The following is a 19761-nucleotide window of genomic DNA, read 5'->3' as shown; positions in this document are numbered from 1 at the left end:
TGCTTTGAAGATTTGGCGACATTATTTATACGGGGAACAGTTTGAGATTTATTCTGATCACAAGAGTCTGAAATATTTGTTTTCACAGTCAGAATTGAATATGAGACAGCGTAGATGGCTTGATTTGCTTAAAGATTTTGATTGTGAGATTAAATACTATCCGGGAAAATCGAATGCAGCAGCTGATGCATTGAGTCGAAAGGTATGTTCTTTATCCCTATCGACGATTGGTATATCCCATTTGATTGAAGACTGTTGTTATTCTGGATTAGTATTTGATATGAATTATCAGCCTTTGCGACTTTATCAAATTAAAGTTGAACCAGAGTTACTTTTGAGAATTAAAGATGCTCAGAAACTTGATCAGAATGTGCAGAATTCGATTGAGAAAGTCCGATCAGGGCATGTATCTGAATACCAGGTTCGAGATGATCTTTTGTATGTAAACAATCGCCTTGTAGTGCCTGATATTTCTGATGTGCGACAAAAACTACTGAAAGAGGCGCATTGTAGTTGTTATAGTATTCATCCTGGAGGCAGGAAGATGTACAACGATTTGAAGACTCGATATTGGTGGAAACCAATGAAGTCCGATATCACTGATTTTGTGTCTCGATGTCTTAATTGCCAACAGGTGAAGGCTGAAAAGGAAGAAACTGCCTGGTTTGTTACAGAGTTTATCAGTGCCGGAATGGAAATGGGATCATATTTCCATGGACTTCGTGACGAAGTTACCTCGATCTTCTAGAGGTTGCGATGCTATCTGGGTGATTATAGACAGATTGACGAATTCAGCGTGTTTTATACCTTATCGTATGACATATAGACACGATCAGATGGCAGAGCTTTATGTTCAAGAAGTTTTCAGATTGCATGGAGTGCCGAAGTCTATTGTATCAGATCGTGATCCTCGATTTACGTCATACTTTTGGCACAGTTTACAGAGTGCTTTGGGTACTCAGTTACACTTGAGCACAGCCTATCATCCACAGATAGACGGACAGTCTGAGCATACCATTTAGACATTGGAGGATATGTTGAGAGCTGTAGCGCTTGATTTTGGCACGAGTTGGCAAGATTCATTACCTCTTTGTGAATTCTCGTACAACAATAGCTATCAATCGAGTATTGAGATGGCTCCGTTTGAAGCTCTGTATGGTAGAAAGTGTCGATCACCTCTTTTCTGGGATGATATTTCAGAGGTACCTGACATTGGACCTGATATGATTCGAGATATGACTGAACAAGTGAAGCTTATTCAGAAGAGAATGAAGACAGCACAGGATAGACAAACAAAGTATGCCAATATCCGACGTCGACCTTTGTCTTTTGAACAGGGGGATCGTGTATTTTTGAAGATTTCTCCGTTCAGAGGTACTGTACGATTTGGCAAGCGAGGAAAGTTGTCTCCACGATATATCGGTCCGTATGAGATTCTGGAGAGAATAGGCAATCTTGCCTATCGATTAGCTTTGCTTCCATTTTTATCTAGGATACATGATGTCTTTCATGTATCGATGCTTCGAAAATACCTTGCTGATGAATCTCATGTGCTTCAACCTAATGAGGCTGAACTCAACGAAACTTTGAGTTATTTTGAAAAGCCAATTCAGATCCTTGATCATAAAGAGAAGCAACTCCGAACGAAGACTATTCCGCTTGTGAAGGTCCAGTGGAGTCGTCATGGTATTGAAGAAGCTACTTGGGAGACAGAATCAGACATGAGGCAACGATTTCCAGAGATGTTTCAATGATGTGAGTTCTCCTTTAGTTTTCTGTTATCCGATATATCTTATGTGCTATTCGTATTTGAGATTTCGAGGACGAAATCGTGTCTTAGTGGGAGAGAATTGTAACGCCCGAAATTATTTAATTTTAATCCAAGAATATTTAATTTGGGAATATTTGGAGTTTTGATTTAAATTCTAATATTTTTAAATTATTTAGGATTGAAATTGAATGAAATGGGAAGTTGAGAACTGAATTGCAATTATTGAAAACTTGAGGGGCCAAAGTGCAAAATCCTTATTTTGTAGTTGGACACTTGTTTTTCGATTATGTATTCACGTGTAATACATTAAACTTCATCAGAAATTTCAAAAGAGGAACCGAGAGGAAGAACAAAGCTAGCTTCAATATTTTCTTCAACTTGTAATTGCTATATCTTGAGTTTCGGGTGTCCGAATTCGATTCCAAAAAAGGTTCTGGACTCCTTGCAAGAAGACCTTCGATTTGATGTAAGTTTTATTTTAGTTCCTTATGATTTGAGAAGTCGAAAATGGTAGAGATCAGATGTGATGAGGAATTGATGTTGTTGAGTTTGTATTCGTTGTTCTATCGAGTTCGGGTTGAAGGATGGCTATCGATGTTATTCTTATAGTACCAGCTGATTATTCGAAAGTATACCTGCTGATATATTGAAGAATTCTTGCTGGTTTTGATGAATATAAGATGTAGATAATTGTTATATTTGATATAGTTGAGTTTCGGATTGCCGAATGATACCGATATGTCGTCGAACTTTTGATTTGAAGTTGTTTTGCTATTTTGTATTGAGCTGTGATTTTGATGAGTTCTAGCTGATGTTGGTAAGCTTTCAACACTTTATTTCAGATTGGTTTTGAATACCATCAAGCTCGAAAACGTCAACTTCGAATCGATAGAAGAAAGATCAAGGTTTGAAGTTATTCTACAATGGAGTTTGAATGGTTTTAAGTGCAGATTTTGAGATTAGGCTTATGGTTGATAATTATACAGATTTGGACACCTAGAAGACACCATAAACTTCACACTTGAAAGGTAAAAGTAGACTACTACTTGAAGGGGATTATAACTCGAGATGGTTTGTATCGAGTTCCCTAAATCACATACTTATTTTCTTAGTTGCTTTTATATGTTTTCCTATGAATGTTTGAATAAGTCTTGATGTTAATGAATGTGATCTTATTGATATATATTGCATTCATCTTGTAAGACTTGTTCTTTGATTTCGAAATAAACGAAAACGTTCGATTAGACGATTTGAGAAATTATATATGTATGGCATGGGTGGTTGATTTAGTCTAGCGTCTGATTTACATATATAATGGCTTCAAAGTCTAGAGAAGCAAGATAAGTAGCCCCACCTCGATCGGGAGAGTCGGTGGTTAGTTATGATATCTTCTTCTCGGGATCCCAAACGATGAACTAGAAAACCTTGTTTTAAAACATGCATTGTAGTTACTTTTATATCATGAATTTGATATATGTTTTGCTATGCATGTTTAGTTGCTTTTACTGGGAAATATATTTTTCACCGGAGTTATCCGGCTATTGTTGTGTTGTATGTGTCATGGCAATAGGCGGGAGTGGTACAGGACAAAAGCGAACTTGAAGAACAAGGGATGAGAGAATAGCGTGATGATCCGAGTTTAGATATTTTGAGTTGTCAATGTTGGTATTGAGTTCCAAAACATGATCATGTTATAGCTACTTGTACCAAGACTTGTTGGTTATTAAGTTGTTGTCTTGTTGATGTATATAGGATTTGAGATGATGTTGTAAATCCTTAAGACAACATGTTGTAGCTTAATCCTTTTTGTATAACAAAGATTATTGTTTGTTATGTGAGCCTTTCTTGAGTTGATATTAAGGCTTTGTTATGGTTTAATTTTATCAATTTATATCATGTTAGAATGCATGTTAGCTTATGATTTGGAATAGGCTTTGTATGAATTGATGTTACATGAAAATGAATAGAAGAACTTGTGTTGACAGCAAAGTAGGATCTGTTTCTTTTCTTCTGGACGTGTGCTCGCTCGATTGGGCGATTCCTACCGATCGAGCGAGGCTTTCATTTCCTGGACAGAAAGCTGAGCAAACTTGGCTCGCTCGATCGGTGAATATTGACCGATCGAGCGAGGCCAACATTTGTTTCACCCGAGAGGCTGAGCTGAGGGCTCGCTCGATCGGGTGAATATACCCGATCGAGCGAGGTGCTCACTTTTTTAAAAAAAAAATAAATTTTTTTTCTTTATTTAGACTTTGATTCTTGGTCTATGATATATGATGATTTGATTAATGAGAGATTAGAACTCGGGTCGTCACAGATATGGTCGGTCATCGATGAGGATTCCGCCATCTGAAGAGTATAAAGCTTTCTCTTTAGGAAAATTTTGTTGTGTAGTGACTTGACCTCATACAATTTTGTCAGAGTATCCCAAATAACTTTTGCGCTTTTTATTTCAAAGATACTTGACAAAACTTCATCCTCTATAGCCAAGTGCAAATTGGCAACAACATTGTGATTCATCTCATTCCACTTTTGATCGTCCGTGACGTCCGCCGGTCTATCTCCAATAGCTGCCAAACAACGCTCCTTTGTTAGAATTGTTTGCACCTTCAATTTCCACAGCAAAAAATTGCTCCCATTGAACTTTTCTATCTCGTATTTTGCCGTCATCTTGACTACAAGAATCCTGCCTTATAAAATCTTCAAAAAATCTTTTCTGATGTGGAAGATCAGTCACAGCTGCAACCACAGAGCATACTTAGAATTTTAAGAAAATTTATGCCAAGGCTTTGATACCGCTTGTTGGTCCCAGGTGCGGCATTACGAGATAGAAACTATGGAAATTGAAGAATAAAATAGACAACAAGATTTACGTGAAAAACCCCCAAAAATTATTAGGGTAAAAACCACGGGCAAGACTAAAAGATTCCACTGTAATATTTGGAGAATTACAACATCTCTCTGTGTTTTCAAAGAGACACTCACTCTCTTAATACAGGAGAAAAACTATCTCACAATATATAGAAATATACTGAAGAGAAGAAAAACACTCGAGAACTGAAGAATTGCTCGAGCTGTGGGATACTGAAACCTTTGAACGATGCATCTATTTATAGGTGCGGAGCCTGTCTGAACAAGAACACATTCACGCGTTTTCTTCGTTCAATAAATATGCCACCATTTTTGACATTTATTTTCCCACCTACCATTATTGAATGCATGGTCCAACTTGTTCAACAATATCAAAACTCTTGGATGCAATGAGAGAAATTATATTTAGATAAAATTCAATTAGATTTGAATTTCAAGAAAAACAAACAACAAGATAATTAGCTTTTGCTAACTTCTCATATGTATAATTTGTAATTTTAGATGATTATTAATTTATGATATTGATTGAGACCGTATATTTTATATAATAGTTTTTCAAAAATTTATTATCTTATTAATTTGTCGAAATATTGACTTAATAGACATGCCCAAGTCAGAAATGAAAAAAATTATTTTAAAGATGTTATTAATTTATCGAATATTAATCTAGAGAAATTTTATTAAAACTTGTTAATTTTTTGAGAACTCTATCAGTGAAAAAAATTATTTTAAAGATATTATTAATTTATCGAATATTAATTTAGAGAGACTCTATTAGAACTTGTGAATTTTTTGAGAACTCTATCGTATTTGACTACGGATATTTGTTGACGCGCATCCCTTAAATCAAATTGGTCGACCCTAGTATGTCGATTTTTTTTTCCTCGTATTAAATAAAATCTCGTAATTAGTTTCATGAAAATAGGCCAAACGCATATTATTATCTTATCTCTGTTCACAAGTTTTATTTTCTACCCTAACATAAATTAGAATATATGTATAAGAAAAAAAAACACATGAAGAAATTTCGAATAAAAACATGGATTAAAAATGATTAGGTTGGAAGAATGGATTTAAAATTGAAACTAACAAATATATAAAATTAGCCCGCACAATAGGTATAAAATCTTGAGCAAAAATCCTTTTTTTTTTTTTTTAAAAGAAAAACCAAATTCATTAATATTGAGAAACCAAGTCTTGGCTTACAACATCCAGAAGCCAATCTGGAAAAGGGCCATCACCTCAATCTAAATTTGAAGAGAGCAAATTTGCTTTTTGAGCTAACGTATGTGCCGCATTGTTTTTCGATCTTTGCATATGGTGAATAGGAATGAAGCTTTCAAAATCCATCAAAAATCGGATTTCAAGCGCCACAAGTCCACAACTCCCTCAGTGCTCCTATCGTCATTAGGAGCAAGAACAGCCCTCACCGCATCCATTGAATCCGAGTAGATACTTACTTGCTCGAGACCTCTCTTCAAGCACAAAAATCCATCCCATGACACTTAGATAGTGTTTGAGAGAGCTTTTAGAAAGCACTTTTCTAACTTTTCGTTAACAAAATTTCACAAAATTTCAAATTTTTGTTAACGAAAAAGTTGAAAAGTGCTTCTAAGAAGTTCTCCCAAACACTAACTTAATAGCAGACAACTCTGCACCCTTAATAGAGCCCGAATACCAGATACGACAAGCAACTGCACTAACCCTTTAGCATCGTGCACCACAGCCCCAACACTATACTTATTCCGCTTTACATCATAAGCCGCATCCACATCCAATCGTAAGCTGCCCGACAACGGTGGTTTCCAAACATAATTAATTAAAGTATAAGCATGCATCATCCACACGAACAGCACACAAAGAAAGGTTATTACGATACATGTCCAGAAATTCAAATACCCAACTCATATTACTATCAAACATCACCATAGAATCATTATGCAAAATCTTAAACTGGAATGTTTAAAATCGCTTATGTTTTTTTTCACCAAGAGATGTCGGGGTGCTGGGATTGAGAAGCTGGAGATGTTAAACTGTTTTTTTTTCCATTCCATAACCACTCTTGCTACCCAACCAGATTCGAGTGTCTAAAGGAATGTTTAAAATCGCTTATGTTTCATGGATATATAGGGAATATATATTGATCTCACATACTCTTCATTCCAATGCCCCTAGCTAGCTCATTAGTAATCAAATCCTCCACTTCAAATTTGTGACTATCGATTTGTTCAGACAGCTGGTGTAAGATGGGATCCCCGCAATCCAAGTTAAGGGTCGGATTTAGCAAAAATATTATGTCCATTACCCACACGCTGTGCTTTAGCACAACCCCTGCTTAACGAGATTACGGCTTCATTGACAGGTTTGAAATCTCTAGACTTAGAGGGTGTTTGGGAGACCTTAAAAACTCTTGAGAACAACTTATAAGCTGTTTTAGAGCTTTTAAGCTCTCAAATTTTGTTTGGCAAAATTTTTTAAAAACAGCTTATAAGTTGTTTTTAAAAAAGTAAGGGAGAGATATTTTTTTCAAAAAAAATCTTATTTTAATATTTTATCTCTTTAAAATATCTTTGAATATTTTCATAAATCTCCATCATATCCTCCACCAATTAAATATTAAATATTATTTTTAAAAAAAATTACATATCACATAAATTTTTCTAAAATAAAATATTAAAATAATTTTATTTTTTTAATATATGTTTATTCTAAAACTATTTTCGTATGTGTATAACTCAAAATTTTATGTTCATAGAATTATACCTTTTTTGGTAATTTTGACAATAAAAAGATCTTATAATACCAAACATATCAACATCTTAAAGTTGTTTAAAATAAGTTTACCCAAACATTTTAACAGCTTATTTTTAAAATAAGTTCTAACAGCTTATAAGCTCGTAAAACAGCTTTTAAGCACTAAGAGCTTATAAGCTCTTTTTAATAAGTTTAGCCAAACATTCTTTTAATTGAACGAACAAAATTCAAATATTTTATATATTAAAAAATTCAATATGTTTTAGTAATTGATACTCAAATTGAGTCTCATTTGAAGTTAACCATTCAATTATTTCACAGCGAAAATCACTTTCTTTATATCAAATCCACTAATCGAAATCCAACCTAAACCTCTAATACTTAGGTGGCTTGTTGAAACATAAAAATAAAAATTTTAAATGTCACATAACATTAATTGATTTAACTTAAAAGAAAAAGTGTTTTACCAGTTAAAATACCTGTAAGATGAAAAATCTAGTGACTAAAAGAGGCGTGATATAAAATAATTATCAACTATCAGCATCCCCAACGTCAACGGGGGTGTAGCTCATATGGTAGAGCGCTCGCTTCGCATGCGAGAGGCACGGGGTTCGATTCCCCGCACCTCCATTTTTTTTATTTTCTTTTTCCATCTTCGCAAAATCTAATCTTCTTGTTTGCTGGTGATTTTCCCTTTATCAGGGCTTTCTTTTTTTGTAATATTTTCAAATAGTTTTTTTCCCTGCTTGAATTTGTTGATGCTGCGGGGTGGAGAAAACTTGTTTTCCTGCATCGAGTGGGATTCATTTTCTTGATATTTGGCTGCAACAATGTTCAGAGATGATTCTTGCATCCCGGGTAAAGATCCATGGTTTTCGTCCTTTTTTTTCTTCCTTTGAGTAGCGTTGATTTCTCCATGGCATCAAAGCATCCATGTTGTGCTGATTGTATGCTCTAGTTGAGGAGCGTAGTAATATATGTAAAAGGTCTGACTTCTGCTTCTACTGAGGCAATGTATCTTCTTCACTCACCGCCATCTAAAATCGGCAGTTCCCATTTCACCAAAAGGTGGAATCAGAATCGAACAAATCGAGCATGGTGCAGTTCCCGCCTCGTTAATGAACCAAAGTTTGTTCTTTTAAATCTAAGGACACAGCTGATGAGGTTATTATACTAATTCAGTTTCATTATCTGATGCACAAGTTGCTGAATTTTATGATTGTTTTGTATCACAAGAAGATATTACAGTAGGACTTGAGCTTAATCATTGTTTTGGGTACAATTTCACGCCTTTTCATTTCCAATTTCTTGTTTCAAAGGATTGGAGCTGAATTGCAAGTGTTTGGTTCTAGTTCTGATTTTGGAACCAGATGTTATCAGTTTCTATTTTTGTAAAATAGTTTCGATCTTGGTTATGAATGTATCCGTGAGTTATTAATAAACAAAATTGTAGAGCTTCCCATAACCCATAGCCTTATGCATCTGGCAATACTTATATATCACAAGGGTCAGTAAATGACTGGGATCGAGCAGGCTCCTTCTGGATCTGCTCCTTATATGAGTATCAAACTTCAAAGCAAAAACAGAGAATGTATCGAGACGATAAAAGAGATGACAAGGGATCTCCATTTTAGTATGAGATTGGTGACAGAGCAACTTAACTAGGAGCTCTCAAAGCCAAATAATCTTTTGTGACGAATTTCACGGTTCACGCACAATATAAAGAATAACATCTCTTCTGTCCAGAATTTTGGCTCTTGATATCATTTCAAAGTATGTATATGTGTTCTGCTAACATTTTTGTATAAAGCTATGTTTCTGTCGTCTGTCAAGATTTAACGTCACAAATTTTCCATGCTGTTGGGACGTAGAGAAATAATATAAATTGCGTTTCGCCTAACGTGGCTTGTAGTAATGCTTCAAGTCATGTGTGGCTACCAGTTTAATTACACTGATGCTGCCAATGCAATTCTACCTCACGAATTTGTAGACATGTCGGCGTAAAATGCAAGAGTATAACCATGGTAAAATCTGAATTCTGAACCAATAACTAATGTACTGAATTATGTATACATATAATATATAGCACGAGAATGAAGATCGTAACAATGCTTGTTAGATATTTAACATTATGTGGATTTTACTTCCTTGGAACCTAGTTACGTATACCATAAGTAGTTAATATACCTTTCATAGACACTAGTTTGCTATTTCTTCTCCTTTTTCTGATCTTGACACAAAACTAGGAAATGTACCTGTTAAGTCTCTGAAAGTGAAACGCATAATATGTTAGTGTTTTTCGCAAATTGTGCACCATGACAAAACAACATCTTTAATAGCTTAGGGTGGAACTTTGGAAGGAGATTGTGATTTGAACTTCACAAACTTAGTCTAGTTTTGAATCTTGGGTTATAAATGGTTTTGGTGTTACAAAAATCGAAGAAATATGGTATAGATTGATTACCACAAGTAGGGAATTGTCATGTTCTTTAACAAGGATGGTTTCTGACCGACAAGGTCTTTCCACTCTTCTATGTCTATCTTCCCTCCTCTCTCGGAATCTGCTCTGTCGAATGTCTGCATATACAAAAGAAAGTAATAACCTCAACTGTTAAAATTAGCATAGTGAGTAAGAATGTATGGCATCGTCCGCACCTTTTCTATTATACCTTCAATAGTATCGTCAGACATGATCAAGTTTGATTCATCAAGAAATTCCTTGATAATCTCCTTTATCTTGAACCAAATAAGTTAAAAGTATCTGATTTACCAGTACAAACCTTTGAATAAATTTATTATCATTATGTCGCCCTTTTCGATGAATCCAGTCTGCCATATGTCTGTACAAATTAAACATAACTGTAATATCATGACTCATGAGAAAGTGATGTGTTTGAAGGAATGGCTAGTAATGGGAATTTATACACGAAGAGTAACTCATTGGTACAAGTTGCTTTCTCTTCTTGAGGCGTTTCAGGATGATATGTGTTCATAGATCTGGCGAACTCCCAAAAATCTATTGCTCCATCATGTTTCAGGTCAAATAAATCAAACATCTGCTGAGTTAGCTAGAAACAAATTGTAACTTGCAATTGCTAAGACAACATAAATATACAAAAGAGGGAAAAAGAAAAGGAGAGAGCGATTGGCAATGACTTCCTCGGTTCCAAGGACAAAAGCAACTCTAGACCCAGATTTGGATTTAGTGATTGGCTTCATTTTCTTGTATTTGAGTAAAAAAAAAATTGTATTGTTTTTTCGGTCTGGGGGCATCCGTAGGTCCATCCTGTATTGAGCTTTGCAAAGTTTACCAGCAAAACAAATTTCTTACCCTTCCCGCTTGAAGGGATTGCTTCTTTCTATTTCTGAAAAGTCCAAGCATAAACTCCTCCAGTAGCAAAGTCTTGATAAAGTTCAGAAACCTGAGTTTTTTGTCGTTTTGATCATCATAACTTCGGACATGGAGAGGGAAATGAACAATAACAAAAGAATATGTCAAGACAGATGGATCCATCATCAACTAAAGAGCTGCCAAGTTTCCTACATGGCATTATCATGAAAGGTAAATGTGCTATTTTTTTCACGTTATTCATATCTATATTGCAAGGAACTAATGGTTGTGCTAGAATATTGCAGCATACATATTGTTTGAATGGGATGGACGGATCTTCAAGTACACACATTTGCTTCTTGCAGACGCTGCCCATATTCGAGCTGTCTGGTGATTTGAGTAATGTCTATAATTGTTGAGTTTATTTCATAATCATTCAACTATATATGGTGTTGTCCATGTTGATGGAATGTCACTGGTTCAAAAGTTTTGAGCTGTGAAATACCTTAAGATCACTCGATATGAGATCAGATTGAGATGCTGAATTTGAATCTTTCAAGAATTTCTACGACTAGGCTTCATCAAAATAATACCCACTGAACTAGGAGGTGTAAAAAAGGTCTCCAGACACTTTCTCCAAGATTTTTTGCTTCCTCGTAACATCTCCTTTTCAATATTTTTTATTTTTATTTTTAAAAAGATCACTTTAGTGACACTCCAGAATTGGTGAAAACCTTAGACTTTTCAAATATTCTCGAGGATGTCTGCCATTCAGTGGGAGGTTTAGAAAGATGGAGTCCAGCCTGCTTTCTATCGCCACGGAGTCGAGGTAAAATCAATGAACTCATTATTTCTGGTTTGCAAAAGCGCATAGAAAATGCAGAAGGAAATGATAATTATATTCGCAGTGAATATATTTACCAGGTGCTACATATGTTCCTGACTTATATCAAGTCGGGCTCTGCATCTTTGTCTGGGGACGGTATTTTTTATCCGTTATGTACGGAGATAGATCAAACCAGATTTTTCACATAGGATGAAACAAGCTATGTTTTCTGATGAATTGAGTGTTTATTAGCCTTCTTCCTATAATGAACAGTTGGCATGCACTTTGTTTTTTGCTAATAATTTTTCCACTTATTAATTATTTTCGTTCAAATTTGTGTTGATATGTGACATTCTTGATTGATCATGACCAGTGTTCCCCGTATGAAATGGAGACTAAAATACAGTCATGCGTGGAAGAATTTCATATCTTAATATTTGCGGATGAAAAGAAAATTGAAAGAAAAAGAAAGCAAAGCAAGTGGCGACGGCGGCTGCAGGAGGCGGCTTAACTTGAAGCCCACCGGGATCCCTTGTCTCGTCGAGGAGTAGAAATGGCAGCGACCCGCATTTGCTCTATCAATGCCTCGATGTTCACTTGCTTCGACATGATCTCCTCCAAATCCTTGGGATCAATCACCAACTTCACTCTCCACACACCCTCCTTGGGAGGCAGCACTCTGACAGATTTCCGGCTTCCTTCTACGCGAAGTTGGTCGGAGTATGGTGTGATCTTGATCGATTCGAGCTCGTGTGCTACGTCTGCGACTACCTTGAGGATGCAATTTCCCATGTTGTGTGTTTGTTTAATTCTTCATGTGAGCTAGTGCATGCCTATTGCCTAGGCGCGCAAGTTATGTATTTATGCATGGGAATTATTTAAAGGGGTCACGGGTTTGGAATGAAATGTGGCATTTTGTGTAAGATTTCATTAATTTGATACATAACTGCAATAATAAATAATCATTATTATTTATTATAAATGTTTAGATTTACTTATTTATTTCAATTTGGCATTTGAACTTCTTCTCCTTCTTTTCCATTTTAACATATTACAAAGAGAAATTAAACTGCTTTCCACGAATTAAAAAAATAAACATTGTTAAAATTTATAGGTTTTGTTTCAAGTTCCCAAGTGTAATTTTATTGAAAAAATGTACGATCTTCATTTTGTCATAGATAATTACAGAACGGTAATTTATAATTCAGTCCCCAGATTTAAATTTAAATTGACAATCAGTCCCTGTCAGAAAAAAAATTTGTTTAAACTCCCTGGGCCCACATGTTTTGTTTCGGATGAAATTTGGTACAAAACATGAAAAATATGGTACAAATACATGATATTTGAGTATCAAATGTGTTAGATCTAGTATAAATATATGATTTTCGAGTACTAAAAAATATTGATATTAATAACACATTTATCTTATTTGGATGAAAATCGGTACAAAACATTGAAAATATGGTACGCATATGTGATTTTTGAGTATCCAATGTGTTAGATCTGGTACAAATATATGATTTTTGAGTACTCAAACACATGTTGCAAGTTCACATTAATAAAGATGCTTAGATTTTTTATACTCAAAATTGTTTTTTTTGTACTCGATCTTGAACAATTAGTGCTCAAATATCTTGTATTTGTACCATATTTTCAATGTTTTGTACTTAATTTTATCCGAGAAAAATAATGTGGGCCCAGGGAGTGCAAACAAATTTTTTCTGACAAGGGACTGATTCTTAATTTGTTTTTGGATTTAGGGACTGAACACCAATTCACCCATATTACAGAATTATATGTGTAATATCGATAATATACATATTTTTTTTGGATAAGTATTTATGGATAAAAAATGTCTGAGCACATAAAACAATCGGGCAACTTACAAATTACTCCCCAAGGCCAAACTTAACTTTGTGTTTACTCCCTAGTTGATTTAAACTTTGTTTCAACTCCCTATAAATTATTCCAAAAATGCCCTTGTTCTTAATTTAATCATTATCATTATTATTTTTCAAATGTGGAATCGAATTCAAAATCTGATTTACTTGATTCATCAAGATAATAAATATTTTCATCTTCTGATAAACATTCAATTGTTTCTACTGGATAAAATCCAAGAGTGTATAATTCTTCTAAAAGTTTAATTTTGTTTTTCTTTTCATTTCGTTTTGGACATTCATTTGCATATTTGTAACGTCCCACTGTATCAAGACGGGCTTTTCAGCGTGCTTATGTCCTCACTCACACGGACCCTGGAAAACTTCCCAGGGGGTCACCCATCCTATAATTGCCCCAAGTCAAGCACGCTTAACTTTGGAGTTCTTATGTGATGAGCTTCTGAAAAGAAGATGCACCTTCTTGATATGAATATTACATATGAAATCTTTTAAGTCATCCTCAACCATGTAGTCCCATACCTACACAGTCTCAGAATCCCTCTCATTCCGGCACGGGATCGGTTCATTCATGTCTCCCTCCGCCTAGAAGCCTACCAGGAGCCGCTCATTGTCCGTGCAACCTCTTGGCACCGGCGATCACTCTCTGCCTCTTCAGCCCCGGGCGTCACATGCCCACCAGCTTCCGCTTGGTTCGTCCCCGAACCATACCGTACTAAGAGAGGTCGGCTTTGATACCATTTGTAACGCCCCACTGTATCAAGACGGGTCTTTTCAGCGTGCTTATGTCCTCACTCACACGGACCCTGGAAAACTTCCCAGGGGGTCACCCATCCTATAATTGCCCCAAGTCAAGCACGCTTAACTTTGGAGTTCTTATGTGATGAGCTTCTGAAAAGAAGATGCACCTTCTTGATATGAATATTACATATGAAATCTTTTAAGCCATCCTCAACCATGTAGTCCCATACCTACACAGTCTCAGAATCCCTCTCATTCCGGCACGGGATCGGTTCATTCATGTCTCCCTCCGCCTAGAAGCCTACCAGGAGCCGCTCATTGTCCGTGCAACCTCTTGGCACCGGCGATCACTCTCTGCCTCTTCAGCCCCGGGCGTCACAATAACCTTCTTCATTGCACAACCAACATGTGCAGTTCTTTCCCTTACTTTTTGGGTAAATTGGTTTTTTATTATCAAATTTTTTATAAAATTTCTTTTATAAGGTTTTCTGAAGAAATTTCTTTTAAATTTCTTTTTTTTATAGGGAATAAATTTCTTATTAAAAGATTTATAAGGTTTATTAAATTTATTTTGTTTCTGTCGTTTTAAATGGTTGTGTGACATGTTTGTTTTACAACCATATTCTTTTACTGTGAATTCTATTTTGTCACAATAGAGTTTATTGTTTTTTTTGTAAGATTTGGATATTCTTTTATTTAATGTTACTTCATGACATTTCTTTGTTATAATATCTTTAATAAATTTAATAGCTCCTCCTAGTGTTTTAGCATAAGCGCTAGTTAAGAATTCATCTTTAATATTTATTAGTATATTAGGTATTTTATTAAAAATACTTAATTTATAATGTTTTTTTTTATCAGCTTCTATTAACTGATAATAGTTTGTTTCATAATCACATATTAATTCTTCTAGATAACATAAATTACATAATTTTATATTATCCAGAATAAAAATTGCTCTATTTTGTTCTATGTTTTTGGCTACCAGATTAGCATCATTATTAGAAACTCCCAAAAATTATTGGTACAAGGCATCAATAAATAGTTCAAAATATCGATGTCATGTCATTCCTTGTGCTAGATTAGTAATTACTAGATTTTCAGCCCACGTTCTTACTGCTCCTATCAATGTCATTTTTATCATCCCATGAGTTAAAACTTGAATATTCTCACTTTTATCTAATAATGGTGTTAATTGAATTTGTACTGATTGATAGTTCATTTGCCCAATGATCTATCTTTGATTTTCTTTCTTTAGCTGTTGAACAGCTTAAATCTAAAATATTTTGTTTCACAAATCCTGATGTTTTTGATTCTCTAAGAATATCTCTAACATCTTTATAAGATCCAGAATATTGGTCTCTGTTATATTTATATTCTTCATCATCTCTTCCGCCACTACCTTCTACATTCGTTCGTAGATTTAATCGTGGTCTAGAATTATCTTCGGATGCTGATTCTGAAATATCCATATCTCTGTGTTGTTCTGATTCCTGATGTGAATGATATAATTCTTCTGTATTTACTCCTATTTGTTCAAAATCAGATTGGTCTGTTTCACTAAACATCTCCATACTTATGTTTTCCATAACTAAGGGGATTTCTATACCATGATTCGATTTTGAATGGTGGTTCTTCCTCCATTTTTCTTTTTCCTTTATCTATTGGAAGAACTTCCTTAAGATAGTTTAATATTTTATTACTATGTCTTTCTTGTTCAATTATTAATCTAGTTGTTGCTAAATCAATATATTCTTTGAAATTTTTCTCTAATTTTTGTATTGTTAGATTGATCTTATTAATGTTATTTTCTAAATCTCCTAGATCTTTTCTAATTTTATTAAGGACGTCATTGCGATGAGGTTGACTCATTAACAATAGCTTGTTTAATTTTTAGAATATTTTGATTCATGGTTCCAATCTTCTCAAGAATATCTTAATCATTTCTAGCAAATGATAACGATCTTCTTGGTACAGACTATTTCGTGATTTGGAGGTCGTCTGAACTCCATCTTTTATAGGGATTTATTTCTTCAATAAATGCCTTTCGAGGGTATTCAATTCTTGTAATATTTTCAAACATTCTTTCAACAGAAATAGTTGGTTTTGTTGAAATTATTCCTGTTTGAGAATTATTACTCATTGCTACGCCGACAACATAGTTTATATTGATTGGATGATTTCCTGTTAACATAAGATTATTTCTATAAAAGTAATAATCTAGTGTTAAAACGTCATTTATATTTTTATCAAAAAGTGATATATTGTATTGCGAATAAATACAAAATTTCATCTTTTTGTAACATAAGTTTCCTTCAATTTTTCAAGGATAGAATCCTCAAAATTACGTATCCTTTTGTCACGAACTGTGATTTCAATTGGTGTATCTATTCCTTCTCGGTAGTGAGCTGATACTATTATTTTAATTCCTCCGATATGAACATATTTCAGTTCAGATCGTTCTTTTTCACTGGTTTTTGCCATGATGGTATCAATATCTTGAGTTGTTAACAACTTCAGAGTATTAGACCTTAACTCGTTATTTATTTTACATGATCGTTCTTTTGTACGAATCGAATAATAAATTAAATTTTTTTTTGGATTAATAAAATTTGAAATATTGCTTAATATTCCCGGTTGATCTATTAGATTAGTTTTTGAATTAGAAAATCCTGTTTTCTGTATTTCAGCAAACTTACTTTGATTAAATATAATATTTAAATTATACTCTTGGTTTTCTTCAGATTCATCAATCTGATTTTTTTGATTTGAAATTGTTACTTCTGTCATTTTAACAAATGATAGAACTTCTTAATTTTTTTAAGGCTATTAGAAGTCTTTTTGTTGAATCGATTTGTTCTAATAGATTCTGAAAATCTTCGAAATTATCAATTGAAGATTGAAAATTTTTGAGATGTTTCAAATTGTTTTCACAATTTTCTATATCAAAATTTATATTCATGGAATATAAATTAAAGATATTTGTTTTTGTATGTTCATACATTTTCCATTTAGTAAAAATTGTTATTTTTACTATTTTATTTTTGTTGACCGGGTTTCGATAACAAAGCTTATTTTTATACATAACAGATTGTTATGTCTTCAATTTCTTCATTTTCAGAAATCTGAATTATTATTTTCCAGTTGCTTGAAAAATGTTTTTTTTATGATTTTTGAAATAGAGGGTTTGGAGATCTTTTATTCTATTCCAATATTAATTTATTTGACGTGAATCTTTTAGTAAGATTATTTTATCAAATAAATTTTTAATCTCAATATCTAAGGTTAATCCAGGCATTAGTAATCTATTTTAATAACTGCTTTGATATCAGGTTGCGGAATTCTTATGAACTTCTTAATTCTTATGAACTTTTTATTCATTGGTTTACAGATCTGATTGATCTGATTCATTTATAGCAGATAAATGATTTAATTCCAATTTGGTCTCATTCGTAAATTACTATTACAAATTTTAGTTGATAAATTGATTCGAATATGGTTAAATCAGAATTATTTAAACGATATTCATGAAATGTATCATATTCATGATCATCCTCTGTTTCAAACCAGTTTTTTATTATTAATCTTCCATTTCTTATAAAGGATGATGACATGATTAATGTATTTTGAATATTTCTTTAAATTAAGGGTTGCAGAAGGTTTATGAAGGTTACCTTGATTGAATGAGTCTTGTTTTTTAGCAGAGGCCAAATCCTTGTTTTTCCTTAACGATCACTTGATCAACTGGTATTTACTCTATGGATCTCCAGGTTTACTCTAAACATGAAACTTCAATGGTTGACTTCCAACCTTATCCTCCTTACGCCCTGCTTGTTTAGTTATTTGCCATAAGGCTTAATTTTATTTCTGATTTTATGTTTCTTAGTTTCTGATAGTTTTCATACGTCTTGTATGAACCAGATTGTAAAAAACTTAAGAAGAGAGAGAGATACTCAAACTTCGCCTGTTTATTTACAACACAAACATCTCCTTTTATAGGCGTGGAGAAACGCATACAAAATTAAAATAAAAGAAAAGAGGGGGACCACCCGACACTACATAATGGAAAACAGCTCATTTTACATCTGAGTGGATGTCTTTCACATGTGGTGTGGTCCACGATTTCTTTTGTTTTTACATTGTGTCACTATCTGAATTACTGGCACATTCGAACCATTTCTTTATTGGTTTTTCTTCTTTGACAGCTGCTTTTTATGTCTGAATTGGTTGGCAATGTCCACATTTGTGAGTGGAAATCATTGTTCTTAGTCTTTGACATAGCATTTGTTGAGTTTCTCTGGTCATGTCAACTTTTGCTTCATAGATTGGAGCTTCGAATTGAGCTAACATAGTTTGTTCTTTTTTTTGGATTGTGTAGTGACCCTTACCGAGATCACCTACTAAAAAGAACTTAGAAATACAATTAACTTAATTAAAAAAAATCAGAATTAAACTTCGGAAACCATACAAATACTACAATCCCAAGGCAAGGAATCTGTAAATACCCAAATATAATACAACCAGATCGAACAGCTGTATCAACCCAATACAACAGAAATAAAAACCTAGACGAAGCTCCAGCTAGCCAACCACTGCCTAGCCCCTCTTGGATCCACCCGCCTCGTCCAATCGCAAACCTGCCCCATGGAATAGGGTGTCCAGAAACACAGAGTACGAGACATGAGCATAAAACGCTCAGCACGAGAGTATGAGTATACATGCATGCAAAGTGAACTCCCTATAGACTCGAGGTCAAGGATCAGATAACAAAGACAGACCGGGCCCTGGTATGTAGCACGTTGTGCCGTCGCTGCAGGAGATGGCTCCCATACCAAAAATACTAGTGGATACGCCGGACTCAATTCGATGGAAGTCCATCCACTAACAGGATAGGGTACAACCCTACTAATAGACATCTCGAAGGAGATAGCTCAATATACAAATGTATGCAGCATAAAATCATGGCATATAATCATGCAGTCACATAATACATGCATACTCAGTCAGGATATCTCGAACATTACTTTCGTACCTCAAATACTAGGTGCGCTCTACCAGCTCTAGGTCTACGACTATAATCCGCACTACACTACCAAATGATACTAATATCATTAAAGTGCTCAAAAAGCCTTAACTAAGATATATCATACTCCTAAATATTTTTAGGAAGCAAAAGCTATACCTTCGTCCGTCGTTAGCCCTTTGCTGTCGATTGCCTCAAAACTAGGCCACAGCTCCTCTACGACGTCTAGATCGCTACGCCACTTCCGAATTCCCGATGGGACGCCTAGAATTCCCTAGATTTGAGTTAGAAGACTAAGGAATTGAGAGAGAAGAGGTGAATGGTGTGCTTTGAAATGAATCTCGGCACCTCTATTTATAGACCACGAACGAAACGTCCGTTCCTCATCGTTGCGTCCGTTCTGCCTGACGAACGTTGCGTCCGTTCACCATCGTTGCTTCTGATGGTGCCAATGTCACATCAAGTACGTAAGCAGTGACGCATTTCTGATGGCACGAACGTTGCATCCTTTCCTAGAACGTTGCTTCCGTTCTTCCTGACCCTCCG

General features: G+C 34.6%; 1 long non-coding RNA gene and 1 other non-coding gene across 3 annotated transcripts; both read left to right on the top strand.

The window, feature by feature from the left end:
* The first annotated feature begins 7953 nt into the window (after positions 1-7953).
* TRNAA-CGC (transfer RNA alanine (anticodon CGC)) lies at positions 7954-8026 on the top strand. Its single transcript has one exon. It is a non-coding gene; the product is annotated as a tRNA-Ala (tRNA).
* LOC140865331 (uncharacterized) lies at positions 8012-12494 on the top strand. Of its 2 annotated transcripts, XR_012144562.1 has the most exons (4): positions 8012-8560; positions 10296-10958; positions 11033-11556; positions 11927-12494. It is a non-coding gene; the product is annotated as an uncharacterized lncRNA (long non-coding RNA). The 2 variants fall into 2 exon arrangements; XR_012144561.1 differs by having other exon boundaries at positions 8012-10958.
* The last annotated feature ends 7267 nt before the right edge of the window (positions 12495-19761 follow it).

Source organism: Henckelia pumila, chromosome 4, assembly GCF_033568475.1.
Source record: "Henckelia pumila isolate YLH828 chromosome 4, ASM3356847v2, whole genome shotgun sequence".
Taxonomy (NCBI): Eukaryota; Viridiplantae; Streptophyta; class Magnoliopsida; order Lamiales; family Gesneriaceae; genus Henckelia; species Henckelia pumila.
Note: the sequence above shows the minus strand (reverse complement) of the source record. Positions and strands in the feature narration are given on the sequence as shown.